Source organism: Podarcis filfolensis (assembly GCF_964270895.1).
Source record: "Podarcis filfolensis genome assembly, chromosome: 2".
NCBI lineage: Eukaryota > Metazoa > Chordata > Lepidosauria > Squamata > Lacertidae > Podarcis > Podarcis filfolensis.
Genome location: NC_139605.1, coordinates 48,038,454 through 48,056,682, shown reverse-complemented (window position 1 = coordinate 48,056,682; position 18,229 = coordinate 48,038,454). Strand labels below are relative to the sequence as shown.

General features: G+C 40.7%; 1 long non-coding RNA gene across 1 annotated transcript in view; it reads right to left on the bottom strand.

Moving 5' to 3' along the window:
* LOC310757877 overlaps positions 1–17,009 on the bottom strand; it is a 518,075-nt gene extending 501,066 nt beyond the window's left edge. The window contains exon 1 of the long non-coding RNA XR_014545532.1: positions 16,970–17,009. This is a non-coding gene — a long non-coding RNA (uncharacterized lncRNA). The remainder of the gene's footprint in view (positions 1–16,969) is intronic.
* Between the last annotated feature and the right edge of the window lie 1,220 nt (positions 17,010–18,229).

Below are 18,229 nucleotides of genomic sequence, written 5' to 3'. Positions count from 1 at the left end.
CTCTTTGTGACCTCTGATAGTCTCCACAAGCTGGTTAGAACATTTTGTAATCCTGCGTGGATATTATTTTTTTAATCCAGTAGCCATATCCAGACGTGTTCCATATAACATCACTTCCATACATCAAAACAGTCTTAGCGTCATTAATCTTCACCAATCTGCCTCCTTTCTCAAAACCTCTGAGGAGATTCACCAGGAATGCAGTCTGAAAACAAGTCCGTTCTTCCTCCTGGCTATAAATCCTTTGGCAAGATGGCGACTCCGAATTAATTGCTGCGCCATTCCAAAAGCTCTTATTGCTTCTCGATCTCCATAAAGCATACTTTTGGTTAAAGTTTATCTCCACACAGACCTTAATCATCCTGCTTGGGTCAGTTCAACCGACGATTCTAATGAGGAGGGGTTCTTGTAAATCACATAGAAGGAAAGTAAAAAAGGTTCCCCCCCCCATTCAGTCCCGTTGTCAACATACCCAGCCTTTGGTGTATCTTCATCGTAAAATATTCCTGTTTCTCCAACCCGTCGTCTTCTTTCGCAGAGGTCACTTAAATTAGCAGACTTCACTCCCCTTCTTCACTTGAAATATGTGCATTTGCTTCTTTTGTAATTAATTATTCCAAATTGCTGCAGCTAGTGCGCGATCAGAGACAGTGTCCAGGAGAGCCGAAGTCCACACGGGGGCATTCTGCCTAGGGCCCTCACTCCCTTCTTTCAAATTAGGGGGTGATTTATGGGCACAGCAGGCAAGGGCAGTGTTCCCCATTTCCTTGGGGCAACAAGGGAGGCTGCCTACTCCCATAACAGCCTCTTAATTACCCCGTGTGGGTCGGAGAGATGGTATTGTCGGCCATCTTCCATTGCGCCCCCTAGTGGCCCCCCAGGAGCTGGAACATTCGACTCCCAAGGCGTTTGGGAGCCGAGGTACGACTGTATTAAACTATATATACACATATTAAATAAATAACCTTTATACCAAAAACATGGCTTGCTGTTATCATCTAGTTCTCTGCACTCCCAGCAAAGGTTTCTTACTGAAAATTGGCCAAATCATTAAATACTACTTACATAGAGTCCTATTGGGGTTTTTTTGGCAGAGGTTGGATGGTCCCATCCCAGGGAAAAGGGGGGGGGGTTAACTGAATTTATATGGGTTTGGAAGGGTCCTGATGTTGATGAAGGGAGAGAGAATCAAGGGAAAGGAGATCAAATTTGGGAAGATTTTTGATTACTTGAGCCGTAAGTAAACGGAAGCGTTGTGATTATCTGCAAAGCAAATTAATCATGAGTGGAGTAAATCAGTTGAAGAGATGGATGTGAACAGGGTAGATAATAAGTGTGAGATATTAATCAGGTTGCCACCTCTAAAATGGCTGTTGTGCTACATCTTATCTGGGGGCTGGGAAACCCACCATTACCTTATATGCATTTGATTATTTGGGACAGTTCACTTTCCCTCTGGTCTACATGCCTGTTGGAAATAATGGCCAGCCAAATGTGGTATAGTGGTGAGAGAGACAAAATCAGACTGGAAAAACTTTAAATCCCTGCTCCGACCACAACGCAGTAAGAATGGAGATGAAGCAAATAACAACTGGCTCCTTCAGATGGAGGATGAATGACACCTTATTTAGAGATGAAGAAGTGTATAAAAAGGCCCAAAAAACATTGAGAGACTATTTTGAAATAAACATGAATACCAATGTGGAAAAAAGAGTAATCTGGGATGCAAGTAAAGCCGTTATGCGAGGATTCCTGATACAACAAAATGCAATAAAAAAGAGAAGCCAAAATGAGAGAAAAGATAAGATTTTGGAGAAGATAAAAGAAGGGGAAAGGAAACTAAGATCAAAACCAAAGTCCAAAGAGATTTTGAGAGAAATCAAATTATACCAAACACAATATATGGAACTGATGAATCAAGAAATAGAATGGAAAATTAAACAAATGAGACAAAAGACATTTGAATCAGCAGACAAATGTGGTAAACTATTGGCTTGGCAAATGAGGAAAAGACAAAAATTAAATACGGTTACAAATCTAGAAGTGGAAGGAAAGAACATATATAAGCCAAATGAGATTAGAAATTGCTTCCAGAGATATTTTAAACAATTATACACACAAGGGCCGCAGAAAGAAATGGACATAGACAAATTTCTTAAGACTTATGGATTACAAAAAAATTCTCATGAAAGTAAAATAGTTTTGAATCAGAAAATAACTGAACAGGAAATAGAAGGTGCCATTCAAAACATGCAGCTGGGCAAGTCCCCGGGACCGGACGGGCTCACTTCCAGATACTATAAAATGTTGAAGGAGTGGCTATTACAACCTATGGAAGTCTGCAATGAAATTTTGGAGGGGAAAAGGGCACCAGAAACGTGGAAAGAAGCTTATATTACACTTATACCGAAGACTGAGACTGAAAAGAATCAACTTAAGAACTACCGCCCTATCTCGTTACTAAATGTGGATTATAAAATCTTTGCTGACATTTTGGCTAAGAGATTGAAAAAAGTTTTGATGGAGGAGATTCATAGGGACCAAGCGGGCTTTCTCCTGAGAAGACATATGTCAGACAATGTAAGGAATATAATTGATATTTTGGAAAAGTTAGAAGTGAACATAAATACTAAAGCAGTTTTGATATTTGTGGACGCGGAGAAAGCCTTTGACAATATTTCTTGGAGTTTTATGAAGAAGAATCTCCAGGGGATGGGGGTAGGCCAAGGATTTGAAAACGGTATAGGTGCAATATACTCAGAGCAGAAAGCAAAGTTAATTGTAAATAATGTGGTTACGGAAGAGTTTAAGATAGAAAAAGGGACACGTCAGGGGTGCCCAATCTCCCCATTACTTTTTATATCAGTCCTGGAGGTTTTGCTGAATATGATCAGAAGGGATCAGTTGGTTAAAGGGGTACAGGTCGGAGCTAAACAATACAAATTGAGAGCATTTGCAGATGATTTGGTACTTACGTTACAAGAGCCAGAATCTAGTACCAAAAGGGTTTTAGAACTAATTCAAGATTTTGGCCAAGTAGCAGGATTTAAATTGAACAAATCTAAAACTAAGGTATTGGAGAAAAATTTAACACCTATGGAAAGGGAGAGGTTTCAGAATGAGACAGGCTTAACTGTGGTTAAGAAAGTGAAATACTTGGGGATTAATATGACAGCTAAAAATGTGAATTTGTTTAAAGATAATTATGAAAAATGCTGGACAGAGGTAAAAAAAGATTTTGAAATTTGGTCAAAATTGAAGCTTTCCTTGTTGGGTCGAATTGCAGCTATAAAGATGTATGTATTGCCTAGAATGTTATTTTTGTTCCAAACATTGCAAATTGTTGATAAGATGGACTGTTTCAAGAAGTGGCAGAAAGATATTTCTAAATTTGTCTGGCAGGGCAAGAAGCCCAGGATAAAATTTAAGATATTAACTGATGTAAAAGAAAGGGGGGGATTTGCCCTGCCAGATTTTAAACTTTATTATGAATCAGCAGCTTTCTGCTGGTTGAAAGACTGGCTACTTCTGGAGAACACAGATATTTTGGACCTAGAAGGGTTCAATAATACTTTTGGGTGGCATGCATATTTGTGGTACGACAAGGTTAAAGCTCAGAAAGCTTTTAAAAACCATATTGTCAGGAAAGCATTGTACAATGTCTGGATTAAGTATAAAGACTTGCTGGAGAACAAAACTCCCAGGTGGTTGTCCCCAATGCAGGCAAAGGCTGTGAAAAAACTTAATATGGAGTCTAAATGGGCGAAATATTGGGAAATTTTGGAACAAGAAGGGGATATATTGAAATTGCAGAGTTATGAGAAATTGAAAGATAAAGTGCGAGACTGGCTCCATTATTATCAAATAATGGAGGTTTTTAAGTTAGACAGGAAAATTGGTTTCCAGGTGGAAAAATCAAAATTGGAGACAGAATTGTTAGAATCCAAAACTAAGAACTTGTCAAAAATGTATAACTTGCTGTTGGAATGGAATACACAGGATGAAATAGTTAAAGCAGCTATGATCAAGTGGGCACAAGATATTGGTCAGAACATTATGTTTGAGGACTGGGAACGGTTGTGGACCACCGGTATAAAATTTACGGCATGTAATGCCTTAAAAGAAAATATTATGAAAATTATTTATAGGTGGTACATGACTCCAGTCAAGCTCGCAAAAATTTACCACTTGCCTGATAATAAGTGTTGGAAATGTAAAGAGACTGAAGGTACGTTCTTTCACCTTTGGTGGACATGCCCAAGGATTAAGGCTTTCTGGGAAGTGATTTATAATGAAATGAAAAAGGTATTTAAATATACCTTCCTGAAGAAACCAGAGGCCTTTCTCCTGGGCATGGTCGGCCAATTGGTGTCAAAGAAGGACAGAACATTTTTTATGTATGCTACAACAGCAGCAAGAATACTCATTGCAAAGTATTGGAAGACAGAAGATCTACCCACCGTGGAAGAATGGCAGATGAAGGTTATAGATTATATGGGACTGGCAGAAATGACCGGCAGAATCCGAGACCAGGGAAAAGAGACGGCGGAAGAAGATTGGAAGAAATTTAAGGACTATCTTAGGAAACATTGTAAAATTATTGAAGGTTAGAACGATGTTGATTCAGAAATTAAGTGGTTATAAGCTGTAATGATTATGTGATCAAGAAAAGAAAGGTTAAAAATTATATAGAAATTAGGGGAAGGATTTGCTGAATTGAATTAATTAGAGATTGGAATACAGAAAGGGGAGGTATGAGGAGGTCGGGAAAGTAAGTTTTATGAATATAAGGGATTGAAATGATACTTGTTGTTGTATGTGTTTTGTATGTATTTTTACTGTTTCTGTTTTTTTTCTATTTTATATAAACTTTTAAAACTTTAATAAATATCTTATAAAAATAAATAAATCCCTGCTCCTCCATGAAGCTTACTAGGTGACTATGAGCCAGTCACTACCTTGTAGCCTAACCCACATCAGAGAGTTGTCTTGAGGCGGATAAAATGAGTAAGAGACAACCATACTGCAGCTGAGAGAGAGCAGCTTGCCTGAGCCTGTCTAGTGAGCACAGAATTCTCTTCAGGTGTTTAAACATAATATCAGATACATTTCTACTGTGATAATCAGAACACAAACCTGTTTTAAAGTATTCTCAAAATGTTGACCACTTCAAGGTCAATTTTGCCAAAAGCAGCAGACAAACGTGTAAAATAAACAAATAATATCTATGTATATTTCACGTTTTCTTGACTGAAGTCTCCTATATTCTGGTGCCGCATACCTGGTATCATTTAATAGTAAAGTTTTAGAAACATTATGTATTTCTCCAGCAGGCTTCAGCACAACACTGGGCTTTATGTGCATTGGCTTAGACTGACAACCAGAATGAAGGACACAGAGATTCAGTGAGAATAATTACTTGAATGCCGCCATATCATTCGCTCTTTTCCAATCCAGCAGGATTTGTGAAGACCGAGAGCTCTTTTGGCTTAACTATAGCACAAATAATAAGCTTGTCATGTTGTTCTCCAGCAGGCCACATAACCCTATAATTGTGTTTTTGCAGGCAGTGATATAAGTTGCAGCTGCTAAAACAAAATCTTGCAGCAGTATCCAATATTTGGCCAACAGGAGAAAGCCACCAATGCTGTCCCAGCTGTCACTACAAAGCACTTCTTTGCAAAGAAAAGTGGTACGGGATTCACTAATCTTAAATGGCTTCTGGGGTATAGCATCAAGTGCCAGCATTGCACTGAATAGGTGAGGGAGATCACCAGTGTAGCCAGCAATGTTGCTTGTGACTGATGCACTGTTTCAAGGGTCAGATCCCAGCACAAGTGGAAAAGCCTCCACATTTGTGATCTTATGAGCAGCATAGGATGCTATTTATCTTATGTTGAAACTACTTATTCATCTGGTCCTCTATGGTTTTTAGCTATTTGGCAGGATTTGCTGTTTTCTCGGTAGTCTTAACGTCTCCAAACTCTTCTGGCAACTGAACAGACTTTTACGTTTTTCTCTTTTTTCCCCCTCTAAAGAAACTAGCCAGTTCCTCTCTCTTTTAAAAGTGCATTGTTTAGGCATTTTGTTCTTTCAAACTCTTAGAAATTGCTTCCTACAAAGACTTTTTTCTGGTTTTTAATTCAGCTGGAAAGAATGGTCTCTATTAAAAACGTCAACAAATACAGGGGAAGAACAAATTAGAATAGTAGGGGAAGTAGAATGTTTTGCAACAACTCCAAATGGATTGGCTCCTGAACTTTCTCCTGGAATACTTATCTCTATGTTACCTTGTGTGTTTCTGTGTTAATCTAATGGTTATAAAACTGTTGCAAGTTGTTACTTTTCATTAATATTTTAGTTGCTTAGTTCAGTTATTCTGTTACTCCACTGTATTATCAAGATAAATTAATCCTACCAGGCATCTGTGATGGACCAGGACAAAAAATTGCCCTTAGCGTTAGAAGCACACCAAGACAACTTCAGGCTGTAGGCTATAAACCAAATTATTTTTTCCATAATGTCATTTCTGTAAGCATAAGTATGTGTCTAATTAAAAAAAAACCCACCCTGTAAATTCTTGAGAAATAATTTATCTGCATCAGACCTCTGTTCCAGAGCTTCTGGTGTCTAGAGCAGGGAATTGTGTCCTTCCCACCAACTTCTAAGCTGAATAGCATTTCTTGGATTCAGCTATTTTGAAACTTGCAAACCTACCCGCAAAAGTAATTTTGCAATGGTGTTCTCAAACCCTTTTTTAAATTTGCAACCTGCCTATGAACCCAGAAACTTTGAGGACTGCTGGCTTAAAGTATCATAGATTTTTAAAAGAGACCACAAAACCTCAGATTCATGGAGGAGTGTGTCAGGGATTGGCAGGGCTCTGAAGAGTGTGTGGCAGAGGTAGGGGTACCAAGGGAGTGATCCAGGAGAGTGACCCAGCCAGTGGTTTATGGGGCTTGGTGTTGCCTGCAAGGCAGGATCCAGGGCAGGAGGAGGAGGAGGAGGAAGGGACAGGGCAGTCCAAGACGGACAATGTGGTGGAGAAGGAAGAGACTGTTGAGGCAAGGGATGGCCAAGTGGGCTTACCACCATCCCCCACCTTGTTGTCTTCTAGAACTAAGAGGGGATTTGAACAGGAAAGAGCAGTGATGGCTTCCATGTAGGCATAGCTTCAGGTTGTGCCCACCCCCATCAGATAAGGTTACATAAGCTGAGGGGTGGGGTGTGGTCCTTCTGTTGCTGTAACTGCTCCACAGGGCACAAATCTGGGGACAGCTGCCTAGAGGCTAGAAGTGTGTGTATGTGTGTGTCTGGAGCACTGTAGGAGCTGCTGTAAGTGCTTCTTTGGCAATAAAGACTTAACTATCAGATGTGTGCATTCCTTGGCTGGGGAGAGGGCAGGACAGAGAGACTGCTAAATCCATTGCTTCTCCCACCAGAATTGCTCCATCTCTTAGCAGGGACGATGATGGCCTGGAAGTACCTGCTTAATCAACTCCTCCCCTGAGTGGCAGGAGAATAAGCTATGCTGCAGCATCTACCACACCACTGAGGTAACATGAAATCAACTAATCTCAGCATTCTAACTACTACTCAGTTTTCCAGATAGGATGACTGATTTCTTCCTACATTTATATTTCCCCTACGAACTAACGCCTGATTTATCTCTCTTTGAGTTAACAGATATCAGCCGTACAGGAAAAATTAAGTGACAATGATTGGCAGGGAATATCTTTTGGTGTATTTCTATTATTAGATTTCAGGATATAGCATGCAATCACTATTCTCATAAAGCAGCAGTGCATTAATGCAAGAAATTACTTAGGCATATGTGGCTTCAGTTTTTGCTCATAGTGCAGGAAATCTGCATGAAATTTTATGAAACATGTTAACTTTTGGTACCCTAATTTATATCCCATCATCCATCCTGAGTTTATTCTTCTCCAAAGTGTTTTGCAATGGCTGCCTCATCTTTTAGAATTTCTCTTTTGAATCACTATTACAGCTAATTTCTTGACTTTAAGAAAGCCGACTTCATAAAACTTAGGGAAGTGCTGGGTGAGATCCCATGGACAGTAATACTAAAAGGAAAGGGAGTTCATGATGGCTGGGAGTTTGTTAAGAGGGAGATAGTAAAAGCACAACTTCAGGCAATACCAATGAGACGGAAACATGGAAGGTGCCTAAAGAAGCCAGGGTAGCTATCTAAAGAACTTTTAACTGAGTTAAGATTAAAAAAGGATGTGTTCAAAAAATGGAAAAGGGGGGAAACCACCAAAGAGGAATTCAAACATATAGCCAGCACGTGTAGACACAAAGTCAGAAAAGCTAAAGCACAGAATGAACTCAGGCTTGCTAGAGAGGTTAAAAGCAACAAAAAAGGCTTTTATGGGTATGTTCGTAGCAAAAGGAAGAACAAAGAAACAGTGGGGTCACTCAGAGGAGAAGATGGTGAAATGCAAACAGGGGACACAGAAAGGGCTGAACTCCTCAATGCCTTCTTTGCCTTAGTCTTCTCCGATAAAGAAAACAATGCCCGACCTGAAGAATTTGGAGCAAATGATTCAGCAGAGGAAACACAGCCCAGAATAACTAAGGAGATAGTACAAGAATACTTGGCTAGTTTAGATGTATTCAAGTCTCCAGGGCCAGATGAACTGCATCCAAGAGTATTAAAAGAACTGGCAGATGTGATCTCAGAACCACTGGCAGTCATCTTTGAGAATTCCTGGAGAACAGGCGAAGTCCCGGCAGACCGGAGGAGGGCAAATGTTGTCCCTATTTTCAAAAAGGGGAAAAGAGAGGACCCAAATAATTACCGCCCAGTCAGTCTGACATCAATACCAGGGAAGATTCTGGAGCAGATCATTAAGCAAACAGTCTGTGAGCACCTAGAAAGGAATGCTGTGATCACCAATAGTCAGCATGGATTTCTGAAAAATAAGTCATGTCAGACTAACCTGATCTCGTTTTTTGACAGAATTACAAGCCTGGTAGATGAAGGGAACGCAGTGGATGTAGCCTACCTTGATTTCAGCAAGGCATTTGACAAGGTGCCCCATGATATTCTTGTAAAGAAGCTGGTAAAATGCGGTCTTGACTATGCTACCACTCAGTGGATTTGTAACTGGCTGACTGACCGAACCCAAAGGGTGCTCATCAATGGTTCCTCTTCATCCTGGAGAAGAGTGACTAGTGGGGTGCCACAGGGTTCTGTCTTGGGCCCGGTCTTATTCAACATCTTTATCAACGCCTTGGATGATGGACTCAAGGGCATCCTGATCAAATTTGCAGATGACACCCAAACTGGGAGGGGTGGCTAACACCCCAGAGGACAGGATCACACTTCAAAACGACCTTGAAGAGAACTTCAAGTTAGAGAACTGGGCCAAAACAAACAAGATGAATTTTAACAGGGAGAAATGTAAAGTATTGCACTTGGGCAAAAAAAATGAGAGGCACAAATACAAGATGGGTGACACCTGGCTTGAGAGCAGTACATGTGAAAAGGATCTAGGAGTCTTGGTTGACCACAAACTTGACATGAGCCAACAGTGTGACGCGGCAGCTAAAAAAGCCAATGCAATTCTGGGCTGCATCAATAGGAGTATAGCATCTTGATCAAGGGAAGTAATAATGCCACTGTATTCTGCTCTGGTCAGACCTCACCTGGAGTACTGTGTCCAGATCTGGGCACCACAGTTCAAGAAGGACACTGACAAACTGGAACATGTCCAGAGGAGGGCAACCAAAATGGTCAAAGGCCTGGAAACGATGCCTTATGAGGAACGGCTAAGGGAGCTGGGCATGTTTAGCCTGGAGAAGAGGAGGTTAAGGGGTGATATGATGGCCATGTTCAAATATATAAAAGGATGTCACATAGAGGAGGGAGAAAGGTTGTTTTCTACTTCCGGGTTGGCGCCTCCGGCAATGGCGGAGCTCCTCCGATCGGGAGGAACTTGCTCCGTGAAAAGCAGGGTCTGACCGCCACGGCGAAGGCAGAGACCCATAGAAATCACAAGCGGGAGAAGCTTGTGAACCTGGGATTCGGCTGGCACCTTTTGCGCCTCCCCTACTCGCGGGGAAACCCTGTTTTGGGGATCCGGAGCGACGTGGGGTGAGTGGCGCAGTGCTTTGAATCGACTGCTTCTTTCACGGAGTGAAGCCACATTGCTGTTGCCGGAGAGCGCTGACTTTTTCCTGTGGACAATTGGATTTTAAACAACTACCCGTGAGTAAAACGGAAAATTGGATCTTTAAATACCTTAATACCTTAATTTGGCGAAGCGGGAAGGTCATAAACAGGAAGTCCGCCTTCCGCTTTTGTAAATAGACTGAAGCAAAGACGTCACAAGCTAAAGTCTTTGAAAGTTTTTGGCAAAGGTTTAAACGTCCATCTGTTTAAAATACAAAACCCCCCTTGGAAGCAGGAGAAGAGGGGGGAATTTTGGACCTAGTGAGCCTGCAGGAGAGAGTGAGAAATCAAATTACCACTGCTCTGAACCTGGGAACGGGCTGCCAGAGGACGTTTGGGAAGAGTTCATTGACAGAACGGATTTGACAGCTAGCTTAATAAGAGCAAGATACTGTTTCCATTGTCCTTTTCTGCGTTTAAAAAGGAGGAAAAGTAACTTAAAACTGAAACTATCTTTAATGCTTGAGTTGTGCTTGAAAGAACTGATACAAGTGGAGACTGTTTCCCCTTGAGGGAGTTTTTGAAACTGTTACAGGAGTGTAACTGGGAGATCTCCACCTGCAAGATAAGGATTCTGAGAACCAGAGATTGACCTTGGATCATTTAAAAATGTTGACAGGAGAAGCTATTGTGACTGTTTTATGTAAGATAAGCTGCTCGCTGGAACAGCTTCATAAAAAGACGGATGACATGACTTTTAAGGTTGATAATTTGGAACAGAAAGTGACTAACTTGAGTCAAAAAGCGAGCAACAACACAGAAATAATTCAGGATCTGGTACAGGAATCTACTTCGGCAGGACAAATGGTGGAGGAGAAGGAGGAGGAGAAAGCTGCTGTTGCTGAACATAAAGTAATACAAGTGGGATCCTTAGCTTTACAGAAGCAAAGTGAGGACTGTAAGTTGAGGCCTTTTATGAATGATTTTAGAAAAAGTCAGATTTTGAGGTTTGGACCCCGGCTTGGACTGAAGAAGAAAAGTTGGAAAGATCCCTCTATGCAGGGATTAACTGACTTTTGGGATTTGGACCTGGGTTGGGAGGAGATTGAAGTTTTGGTGGCCTTTGGATTTGGAGGGATTTTGAAATATGTCCTGAAATACTTTATGGATCTTAGTTTCAACTATGGAAATTTGGCTGACCTGTCCAGAAGGAATAAAAGTATCGTTGCGTTGGAGCCTCCCCGAGATTTGATTTTTAGCATCAAAGAATATGAAGAAGACCTGCAGAAGGGACTTGGAAAAGAGTTAAGAGCCTCGGACATAAGATCTCCAGGATGATGGACTATATGGAGTGGACGGAAAGGACTGGCAGAATGCGAAACCAGGGAGAGGAGATGGTGGAAGAAGATTGGAAAATTTAAAGTTTATATATAGAAATATGGTAAAATTAATGAGTGATAGAAAAACGGTGGAATGATATTCTATGGACTTAGCAGAAATGTTATAAGGAGTTAAGCATATATAAGTATTTAGTTTTAATGGAAAATAAGGTTAAAAATATATGTTATTTACAATATGATAGAAAATGGAGAAAGATGGAAAGGATTTGCTGAAAAATCTATTAGAAGTGGAATACAAAAAGGGAGGTGAGAGGAGGTCGAGGAAACAAGGGAATGAAAGATAGAGAATGGAAAAGGGATGATGTATGTATGTTTTTAAATTGTTTTTGTTTTATTTAGGGTTAGGGTTAGGGAGTGGGTTTTGGTTAGTTTAATTTGATGTGTTTAGGATTCGGGTTAGGGTTAGGGTTAATGGGTTTGGGTTGTGTTTTCTGTTGTTTGTATATTGTTTTGTATTGTGTTTTTTCCCTTTTTTGTTTTTTCTCTCTTGTCTTCTTTTTTTTCTTCTTCTTTTCCTTTTTTGTAATCTTTAAAAGCAATAAATATTATTTTAAAAAAAGAGAGAGAAAGGTTGTTTTCTGCTGCTCCAGAGAAGCGGACACGGAGCAATGGTTCCAAACTACAAGAAAGAAGATTCCACCTAAACATTAGGAAGAACTTCCTGACAGTAAGAGCTGTTCGACAGTGGAATTTGCTGCCTAGGAGTGTGGTGGAGTCTCCTTCTTTGGAGGTCTTTAAGCAGAGGCTTGACAACCATATGTCAGGAGTGCTCTGATGGTGTTTCCTGCTTGGCAGGGGGTTGGACTCGATGGCCCTTGTGGTCTCTTCCAACTCTATGATTCTATGATTCTAATTGTTGCAAAATTTCAAGGTATATAATATATTTTTAAAAAGCAATATATTCTAAAGAAGACAGTTGTTGCATGTTGTTACTCTGGTAACGTCAATGAGGCAGGCATGTGAAGCTTATATCAATTAATTGAGGTTACACAGAGGTAGAATACCCCTTATTTGCTTCCAATGCCACATAAGAGAACAGGCCTGAAAAATGTTTCAGAGAAAAAAAATGAATTAAATATAAGGACTGATAGCACTGAGGGCAGTAGATCATACATTATAAAGAAGGAAAAGAAATTGGAAAGATGACTAATGCTTTATGTGCACTGCTGATTTACAAAAGGTGACTGCTCCATTGCAGCTGGCAGCACGCGATACTAAACAGATGCTATAGACTTGTGTTGTCCTGCTAGGAAGCACCCCATCAGAATTCATATCATATCATATCATATCATAGTGCTTTGTATGATGTTAAAACAAGTGGCATAGAATTAGGAAAATATATACATATCATGTTTTCCCTCTAAGAAACACTGCATGGAATATCCATACAATGTGCATATATCCTCCTATGTCATTGGTTTAAAGAGCACATAGAGCATTATACCTATCATTTGGAACTCCCATGATATCACAAGTCTACTCTTCAGTACCTATTCCTCATTGTGTTGGGCATCTGTTTTTCTTAAACAAGTTCCATATAGGTAAAATAATTTACTGTTACTAGTAGATAGTTTCAACTCTGGCTGATAACAGCCCATTTCTACTGCCCATCATGCTTCTTCATTTCTCAAAGGCTCTGAGAACCAGGAAAACAATAAAATGAGTTGCATAACTAGCTAGGAGGTTATTTTAAGAACAGTGTGTGTTCCCTGACTGCACTGACTAAATGCAGGAGTTAGTACATAATTCAGTATCTAAGGCTGCAATCCAATACACATCCACCAAGTAAGCCAGATTGGATAGAGTAGAGATTACTTCTGGTAAACGTAAGTGGTTGAAGGGTAGATCAGTGCCCTGCCTCATTCGTTCCCTCTCTTCCTAAAGGAAAAGCTCTGTGCATTATGAAAACATGTGTTTATATTCAAATATATGTTTGTGTATTGTTTCTCATTCAGATAGATAATAATGGAATAAAAGTATGTTCTATAAACAGGCATCAGTTCCAGCAGCAACTTGGGGGGGGGGAGGGGAGCAGATTTCATAGAATCACAGTTGGAAGAGATCCCAAGAATCATCTAGTCCAAACCCTTGCAATGCAGGAATATGCAGCTGTCCCATACGGAGATTGAACCTGCAACCATGGTGATATTAGCACCACACTCTAACCAAATGAGCTATCCAGGCATCTAATTTTGTCCAACAAGTACTTCATCAATCTTCTGCTGGTAATGACATAGTCATAAATCACAGTATATGATACAATCTAAACTTCACAGTGTTAGGTAATTTTAGCTGTTTAGTTTTACTTGTGATGCTGCTGGATCGGCTTGTTTATGAAAGTAGAAGTGTGGATGAGCCTTTGGTTGACTCTGACATTGGTTCTGGCTCCATCTACTGTTTGTCTCACTGTTGTCTACACTACCAATCTTTCCCAGCAGTACTGGAGTCACCAGGTATTGAACCTGGCAGCTTGTACATGCAACTCATGTGCTCTACCATTTACAAAGATGAATGTCTATCAGACATGCATGTTGAGCATGCTGCTTTATGGTAGTGAGACAAGGGCAACTTACACCCGCTAGGAGCGGCACCTCAGTGCAGGGCTGGATTTAGGTCTGATGAGGCCCTAAGCTACTGAAGGTAATAGGGCACTTTATATGTCCTTTGTCAACAACAAATTGTTGCTGTTTTTTGTGTTGAATATATGCTATATGGTAATTTATGGACCTAATAGGTATCTAAAGCCATTTGCTGTATGTAGGTTTTATTTTATTTGTTTTTAATCTTATATTTTGGAAATGTACATCCAGGTCTTTTTCTTTAATTTTTTGGGGGGGCCCTGAAGAGAGTGAGGCCCTAAGCTATAGCTTGTTCTGTCACTGCTCAGTGCCTTCCACATGGACTGCATCAGGAAGATTTTGGACATCACAGAGTCTCAAACAAAGCTGTACTCTCCCAAGCCCACATTCCCACTCCTGTCTCAGTGACATCTACACTGGCTTGTAGATGGCAGGATCTCCAAGAACATGCTCTATAGGGAGCTGGCTTCAGAAACCAGGCCCATTGGCAGACCAACTATGCATTACAAAGGTGTCTGCAAATGTCACATGAAGGCTGGAAACATCAACCCCGCCAAAGGTAATCCCTAGTAGATGACTGCAGCTCTTGGAGACAGTCAGGTCATGTATCCACAGCAGTGACCAAAGGAAGAATGATCGCTTGGAGGAGCACAGAGAGAAGAAATGCTGTGGATGCCTTCATCTGCTTCAGCAGCAAGAAAACATGTCTCTCCTGTATTGGCACAGCAGGTGCTGCAACCTTCCAACAGTTTGACTTCACCCCCAAAGGCACACTCTTCCACTGCCTCCTGAGACAGACGGATGCCAATCAACTATTTAGCTACAGACTTACCCCTCGAATCTCATAAGACCTTGTGGCAATCCACACCAAAGGACTTGAGATGGCAATGCATTGAAGATGACTCTTCCTCCATCCCAGCAAATCCTTCCCTCCCTCCACAGTCTTTGCTTATGGCTGTGCTATTTTTCTAGAAAAAAGGGTGCTGGGAATCACCATGGGCGCCTCCCTTGTTCTCTTAAAATGGCAATAGCGCCCACCTAAAAGGTGTCAGAACTGAGTTCTGGTGAGTTCCGGCTGAAAAAAGGCCCTGCTTATGACAGAGCAGTTAACCACGTGCGTCTCCCACTGCAGTGTAAAGTGACACACCCCAGGAACAGCTATTGTCAAACTGCCGACAGAACACAATTACCATCTTCCAATTTCTGTTACTTGCAAAGTGTGATAATCATAGCAGAAACCTGCCTGTTTGGGAATATTGGAGAGGTTGTACATGTTGGGCAATGAGTACTCTCTGTACTGAAGCTCAGTACACAAAGCTGCATGCATAGCAGTGTGCCTACCCATAAAGTGTAGGGAATATTAATGACTTTGGGTGAGTTTCACGGCTTACATCACATGATTCCATTTAGCTCCACAATATTATGTTGGTTTCTATTTTTATAAGCAATTCCCATGGTGATGTCATAGCATCTTTGGTGGTCCATATTTCTTGTCTAGCTTACACTGATACTTTTATCTTCCCGGAAGTTGGAAAGGTCAAACAGTTAATGAACTTTTTAAAAGGAATATCCAGTCCTTTTCTATCTAGATACTTGGCTCTGGCAAAAGGAGCCTGCTGTGCCAAACACCCATTCTGTTGCCATTGCTTTCCTGCTGAGAAACCCATTTTCTAGATAATAAAGTGAGCACTCAAGTGTAGAAAAGGAAGAAAAGCTTGAGAATGAAAAGGTCTATAACAAGGGAGTGAGGGAGACGTTAAACATCAGCACGTTGCTAGTCATTTCTCCTGCAGTTACTACCATTCTATTCTCGCTTTTAGTATTCCAGTGAACTGTTTTCAAGGCAAAACAGAAGGGATGTGATCTGTTTTTACAGCTGTTAAAGAACAGTTACATCTGACATATAATTGTACCAAACAAAATATTTGCATACAAGTGGATTTTCCAGGATGATCAAGCTGTGACAACATAAACTCAAGAGTTTAACAACTAGGGAACTGCAGGGTTTTATATATCTTTCAAAAGGCATGGTTAACCTGTGGTCCTTCGAATATTGTTGAACTTCAACTCCAATCATCTCTGACTATCAGCCATGATGGATGGAGCTGATGGGAGTTGGAGTCCAACACCTGGAGAGCCCCACCCCTAGTTTAAACTGAGACGTGGTATCAGTGAGGGAATAAATGTTTTGCAAAACAATGTATTGACCTTTGTTTTATGAAAATATGAAGCTGACTTTTTCAACTGTTCCATCTAATTGTAGAATCACAGAGTTGGAAAAGACCACAAGGATCATCTAGCCCAACTTGCTGTGTACAGGAATCTTTTGCCCAACTGCATGCTCTACCAACTGAGCTATCCCAGGAGATGCAGCACTGTCTACTCCAAGTGTCTGTGGCTCTTCAAGTTCTCAGATAGAGGCCTTACAAAATGTTTGAAGTCAGTCTGGATGATACCCACGCGTCCCTTCTAAATCTGTGTATGTAAGGGAAACCTCAACTGGCCAGAATAGTCTCTTTGTAAGGTAATGGCCTTAGCTAGCCAGTTAAGTGCTCTGAGCAGCATCTTAAAGAGTGAGCAATGCTGTAGGTAGGCCACTCAGAGATTGGGATGTGGACAATATAGTTGTTTATTTCACAATTTAAGTCAATGACTAGACCTACAAAGCATTGCATTTTCCATTGCAAAAGTCATTTGGCCCCAAACTGAAATACACACTTTTCAAAGTGGCTCAGCCTAAATCAACTTGCTTTCTGAAAGCTAGATCTTATCTTTGGTGCTTACTCCCAGATATATTATACAGTGGTACCTCAGGTTAAGTACTTAATTCGTTCCGGAGGTCCGTTCTTAACCTGAAGCACCACTTTAGCTAATGGGGCCTCCCGCTGCTGCTGCCACTGCGCCACCGGAGAACGATTTCTGTTCTCATCCTGAAGCAAAGTTCTTAACCTGAAGTACTATTTCTGGATGAGTGGAGTCTGTAACCTGAAGCATATGTAACCTGAAGCATATGTAACCCAAGGTACCACTGTATTGCCTTCCAGAAATGTCCTTCTGAATTTTACACAGGACAATCTCCCTGCAAAATTTATTTATTTAGAGATTTATATGTCGTCATACAAAACTGAATTTTCTCAAGATGGAAAACAGTTACTATAATATAAATAGTAACTGTAACTGTTTAAATGTAACAGTACATTTAAAACAAGTTATCTTTCAAAATCATTCAGCTTAAGCAGCAGCATGCAACCATTTCCAGCCAGACCAGTACAAAGTAATATTTTGGTATTAAATAGAGAGAAACTATAGTTTAAAATCCAACACCATTTCAATAAACATCAGCTGATTATCCCTATGTTAACTGTAGCCAGAGCCACAATAGCCTGATTTTGGAAGGATCTAGCCTGAGCAGACATTTCTCACTGGTACATGAAAGTATGAGACTTAGCCCTACTAGAAAAAATGACAATATAAACAGAGCCTCGAGAAGTAAAAGAAAAAAGGTAAGGACATATTTCTTTCTTCTTGGTATGATATTACTGATGCAGAACACAACCAATTGCCCCACCCTACCCTGGCCTAAATGGTTGTGAATAATACAGTAAAGTCTAAAACCAAACAGAGCTTCACAAACAAAGGTTTGTTGGAAATGCAGTACACCCTACTGGAAAATAAGGGGTATCTATGTCCAGTGGTTTTATTTTTATAGACTGGTTATAATTTCTATCATACCAAAAGTCTTCAGTGCGTTATGGTTGCCCTGGTCCCCTTTTTGTCTCTGCTTCAATATTTCATACTTGTTTTCTGTAATGCATAGTTTTGTATTTTGAAAAGATGCCCACTTAAAAGCAGATAGATAGGGATCCAGACAGGGATCCTTTAGGAGGGTGCTCTCTGGGGCTACCATTGTAGCAACCCTTTCACTTGTGCCCACCAACCTAACTGCCCTTCATGGCAGGCTTGTGAGCAGGAATTCCTGACATTCAAAAACCAGTCACCCTAACTGGACATGCAGTTGCTAAGTGGAAGGTTGTCATGAACTGGCAGAACAATGGGGAGGAGGAAGAGGATCCCGGCCATGGTTATAGCCGGGACTAGGACACACCAGGGCA